This window comes from Sceloporus occidentalis, unplaced genomic scaffold, assembly GCF_023333645.1.
Source record: "Sceloporus occidentalis isolate IW3139 unplaced genomic scaffold, rSceOcc1.0.p SCAF_140, whole genome shotgun sequence".
Lineage (NCBI taxonomy): Eukaryota > Metazoa > Chordata > Lepidosauria > Squamata > Phrynosomatidae > Sceloporus > Sceloporus occidentalis.
Genome location: NW_028317120.1, coordinates 1,954,361 through 1,960,360, shown reverse-complemented (window position 1 = coordinate 1,960,360; position 6,000 = coordinate 1,954,361).

Sequence of the window (6,000 nt, the reverse complement as noted above, 5' to 3'; positions counted from 1 at the left end):
ACAGACCCAAACAGCATTAACAATAGCTAGGTGGGGTGCATGTGCAACAGGGCAAGCAGAGCGCAAAGAGTCAGGGCTCAACCAAGCGTGCATTACCCTGGAAACCGACCCCTAAACAGGAGATTATGAATACAGTCCCATTCCCAAAAGCACTACTGCTGTAGGTGCCGTGGGGGGACTGGCCATTCAGGGAATGTGGGTATGCGCAGTCTTTTGCTGCAAATGGCCACAGGAAAAGGCAAAGGTTTGTTAAATTTATTATACCTGTGGTAATAGGTGGCCAGGTGGTACAAGCATTCAGGCTGCGGTCAAACATCGATAAGACAAAGTCTTGCGGGAGACGGGGTTAGAAACAAAGAACAGGGAGCATATTGCATGTGTGTATGAGGATGTAAAGTCTTCTGTAACCAATGCAAATGTTACTGTTTACAGAAAAAGCCAATCTGTTAGTCGGCGTGGCATCAGTATTTCCTTACTCTTTTATCCTGAGATGTGACTGGCAGGGCTTTGGAAACGTGTTGGAGACAAGGTACTGTTTTCTAAATCACCTTCCCAAAACACCTCCCAGTCACGTCCCAGCATAAGAGGTAAACCTCTCCGGATTGTGTCGCAATCGGTGACATCTTTCTCTATAAAGGCTCTGATATATTCCTCACTCACATTGGGCCCAAGTAGCGTCATTTGGTAGTGATGGTGATTTACAGGATACACCCTCAGAAAGGGAATTGTATGCGACTCTCTATCAGGACAGTTAATGCTAGCTGTGCGATTTTCTTTTGTTTATTGCTTTGCGCTAATGCATTTGCCCAGTGCCATGTGGCCAGCCTGTGCTTGCTTGGGGGACTCCACAAGTGACTAAGCACTGAGCAGAGGAAACACTAACTTCAGTGGACACAGAATGAGTCCTGGTTGATAAGGAGAATCAAAGCCAGTTGAGGGAGTGATTGCTTATGCCAGATTTTCGAGTTAATCAAGGTATAATGATCAACTGTGATGGATGTGCTCCATAATGATCAACTGTGTCAAGGCCTTTACATAATCTGGGAAGGAAGCAACAGTGAGCTCACCTTCCTCAATGCCATAGGAGAGGACCTCACTGCTAACCTTTAAGGGGGCGTTAGTTGTTCGGCGATTTGAACAAAAGCTGGAGTGAAGTGAGGTAGTTTGTCAGTTGACAGTAACTGTACAGTTGTTTCCAAATTTTCCAAGACTTTGGAGAAGATAGGGAGCCAGAACATGTGTCTGTAGTTTTATTTATTTTTTTGTTAACCAATGCTTGATTTTAGAGTGGAATCAGAAAGAAGAGGGAGAAACTAATAGGATCATCACTAGATTACTGCCACAGAAATAGGCAGCATTCCAAAGAACCATAAATGCCTCCATATACCCTCAAGGGGAGGCCCAGACAAAGTACCCAAAAGCTGGTCAGGGGGGGTGGTAAGGGCTGTCTAACCATGTGATCCAGCTTCCTTCCAGTAGAAGAGTGTACTAACTCCACCACCACCCAAACCCTGCCTTTCAATCCGGTCCTTGTATGAAGGAACTGAAGGCTTCCACCAATGTAGGTGATCAGACCTTTGGCCGTGTTTAATAAATCCTTAATTTGGGACCACCTATACTCTGCAACAGAGACGTGTTGTGGAGGAGCATTGCATCCAAGGTGATTCATTACTCGCACCAAGGCCCCATTGACTGATTTCCACAAGGGCAGTATGGGCGGATGGCCCTACAAAATGTGGAGGAATGTTACCTCCTCCGTTGTCCCGCAGGTAGGGGAGCTGAGAGGCGTCCAGCATGCGAGAACGGCTAACTCATAAATATTCATGTCACTGCTTAAAGTGACATTTATCTTTTTTCCTCCTCCCCCTAATTAGGTGGGTAGGAGGATCCTGTGATTGAGAGGGATATTTAAACCCTCAGTATGCACTTCACCTTTGCCTGTGATAGTGCCTTATAGCCGTCACTAGCGTTCCTGAATTTGCTTAATATTTATTGGTTCTGACTCCGGCTAGTTTTTGACCTTTGCTGTTTGCTGCCTGCCCTGACCTCTGCTTGTGACCCCGACTACTCTTCTGCCTGACCCCTGTATTTATTATTTTTATTTATTATTTTTGTTCCTGATTATTTGTTCTACGCTACGCTCCTGTGTCCATTATACACTTCGGTGTTCCGTTGCTGGGCTCTCCACCTCCGTCAGGAGGCGCCTTCCAATTTCTGCAGTGCGGATCCTCTGCTGTATTGCAGACTTGACAGTTATCACAGGCCTAACATGGATCCCGCAGATTTGGCAAGGATGTCCAATCGTCAAGACAGACAGGATCAAGTCCTGGCGGCTCATGCATCGCAACTACAGTCTTTGGAACGGAAACTGGATGATGTTGCTGACCTCCTCAGATCCATGGCTACCAACCTGTCTCCTCCCATCGGCCAAGGTGCATCATCTGATTCCTCTCCACCAGCACCTGTATTCGGTACGCCGGTCAAAGCACCCAAGATGCCTTTGCCAGATAAATTTTCTGGAGACCCCCAGGAATGTAGGGGTTTTTTGAATCAGTGCACTCTACACTTCCGAGCTCATCCTCACTCCTTTGCTTCTCATAAAAACAGAGTGACTTTTATTATCAACCTTTTAAGAGGAGAAGCATTAGCATGGGCATCACCTCTGTTGGAACAGAATTCACCCATTCTGGAAGATGCTGATGCTTTCATTGCTTCATTCAGGGCAGTGTTTGATGCTCCCGGGAGGCGAGAGGCGGCTGAATCCAATTTGATGGAGATTCAACAGGGAAGACGAACGGTGGCCCAGTATGCCGTAGAATTTCGCACGTTAGCATATGAGACCGACTGGAATATCAGCGCTCTGAAATCCGCCTTTCGTAGGGGTCTAAATGAGTCTTTAAAAGATGCTCTCACCTATCGTGACATACCTCATGATCTGGAAAATCTGATTGCATTATGTCTGCGTCTAGAAGCCAGAGGTCAAGAAAGAAGATTCGAGCGAGACAGAGAACGCGACAGAAGGTCACGTCAGTTTAGACCTCCCGTTCGTCCAATTTTTCAGACCCCTACAGAACCTGCTGCTGATGATGAACCTATGGAAATAGGCCCTGTACTTCATCTTACAGCTGAGGAGAAACAGCGCCGCAGAGCTTTGGGGTTGTGTTTGTATTGTGGCAAAAAAGGACATTTGATTTATACATGCCCCAGGAGGTCGGGAAACGCCAGAACTTAGTGGAGATAGGAGGTGCTTCACTAAGTGCTACTGTTGCTACACCTCCTCAGACTCAAAGACTTTTTGTTCCCATCATGCTACAGTGGCCAGGCCACCAAGTGGCCACCCAAGCTTTCATTGATTCAGGGGCCGCTGAGAACTTTATATACAGAACCTGGGCTCTGGAAAATAATGTTCCGTTACAGCCAAAATCGCTGAAAACCTCTATAGCTGCCCTAGACGGGTCTCCATTAGGTACTGGGATCGTGTCACTCCAAACGGAAGTTATTGGTGCCGTAGTCGGTATTCTCCACTCTGAAGAAATACAATTTGATGTTTTGTCCAGCCCACATATACCCATCATATTAGGAATGTCTTGGCTTTAACAACATAACCCCAGCATTGACTGGAGAGAAGGACAGATTTTGGCCTGGAGTAAAGAATGTTTAGAGAACTGCTGCAAGACTCCCACCAAGTTGAATTTAATTCTAGAAGTTCCTGCTAAGGATCCACGTCAATTGGTACCTTCTCAGTACTGGGATTATTTAGATGTGTTTTCTAAACGAAAAGCAGAGACTTTGCCTCCTCACCGCGCATATGATTGTACAATAAAACCAACCCAAGGGACACACACATCCCTTATCTCAACCTGAGAATCAGGCTTTGGCTCAATATATTGATGAGAGTCTAAAGAAGGGGTTCATTAGACCTTCAGCATCCCCGGCGGGAGCCGGCTTCTTCTTTATTTCTAAAAAAGACGGTTCATTACGCCCCTGCATCGACTATCGTGGGTTAAATAAGATAACCATTAAGAACAAGTATCCTCTGCCGCTCATAACAGAACTGTATGATCAACTGAGGGATGCCACCATTTTTACTAAACTTGATCTTCGTGGGGCATACAACCTGGTTCGGATTCAAGAAGGTGATGAGTGGATGACGGCTTTTAATACCAGATACGGACATTACGAATACCTTGTGATGCCTTTTGGGCTATGTAATGCCCCAGCTGTATTCCAAAGCTTTGTAAATGACATTTTCCATGACATGTTGCTGTCCCACGTTATGGTGTATCTCGACGATATTTTGATTTACTCTAAGAATCTGGTGGAGCATCGGCAACATGTTAACCAAGTATTACAAAGATTACGAGAACACTCATTATTTGCTAAGGCCGAGAAATGTGAATTTGAATGTGACAAGGTGAAGTTTTTGGGCTATATCTTATCTGCTGGGCAACTGGAAATGGATCCTGACAAATTGGCAGCCATCAAAGGCTGGAAGGAACCCTCTGATATTAAGGGTATACAGCGATTCGTAGGTTTTGCCAATTACTATCGCCGTTTCATTCGAAATTTTTCTCAGATCATCGCTCCTATAATTGCTCTCACTCGGAAGGGGGCTAATCCAAAAGTTTGGACCCCGGAAGCTAAAGGAGCCTTTGAGAAACTGAAGCTGGCTTTTACTTCAGCACCTATTTTACAACGGCCTGATCCTGATTTGCCCTTTATTGATGCATCAGAAACTGGAGCGGGAGCCATTCTGTCCCAGCGGAATCAAATTTCCAATCGCCTTCACCCGTGTTCGTATTTTTCTAAGACTTTCTCTACCACCGAACAAAATTATGGTATCGGAAACCGTGAACTATTGGCTATTAAATTGGCCTTAGAGGAATGGAGACATCTGCTTGAGGGGACTGCGCTTCCTATTACGATTCTGACTGTAGTGTTTTCTGTATGTAGTATTAAACATGGAGAGCAGGAGCCAGCACTACTTGATAGTAGTTATACAGAGCAGTTCTTTATTCAGCTCAGATCCAAAACATAACATCACCAACTGTCAACTGAACTCCAACTTAAAAATGGCCACTGACCATAGAGTTCCCCACAAACAGTCCAGAGTGTCCTTTCTTAAAGCAACAGTATACCACATCTCCCAAACTATTTTCAAATCCCCCCTTTTAAACATACATTACTGAACAGTAAAGAAACTATAAAAATGAAGCTAAATATACTTTATCCTATAACATAATCTTTCAGTCTCTCGGGAGGGCGTATTACTCTTCCAGATCGGGATGTTTTGCAAGCAGCTTCTGTAGACTCTAGAGGGACTTGGTCTCCTTGGTCTCCATCTGAACCTGGCACTTCAGCCTCCAAGTCTGTATCGTGTGTGATTGTCGACTCTGCTCTACTTTTAGTTACAAGTACCTGTGGATCTGAGTGGTCTTGATCATATGTATTATCCAACCTGAGATGACGCCGGTTTCTCCTGTACTTTCTGCCATCCGGTGTTTCAATTACATAAGATCTTGGCTCAGGACCAACAAATAATATCTTTGCAGGCTGCCAACCAACTGATGTCTCCATACGCACTGCATCCCCTGTTTGGAAGGCTGGTAGTAACTTGGCGCCATGATCATAATAAGCTTTCTGCCTGCGCTGAATGTCTCTCAATCCCCGGTGTGCATTCTTTGGAATCTGGGGCTTTAATGCAGCAGCCACAACAGGTACCTTGGTTCGAAGAGTCCGACCCATTAAGAGCTGTGCGGGGGAATAGGCCATTCCAGTGATTGGAGTGTTGCGTAGCTCTAAAAGCCCAATATGAGGATCCACCCCCGATTCCCATGTCTTTTGGAGCATGAGTTTAATAGTTTTTACTGTCCTTTCTGCTAGTCCATTAGATTGTGGGTACCCAGGACTAGAGTGAGTAAACTTTATCCCCCATGCTGCAGCAAATGCCTTCATCTCGGCACTGGCGAAGGGTACATGATCACTGATTACTTCTGTTGG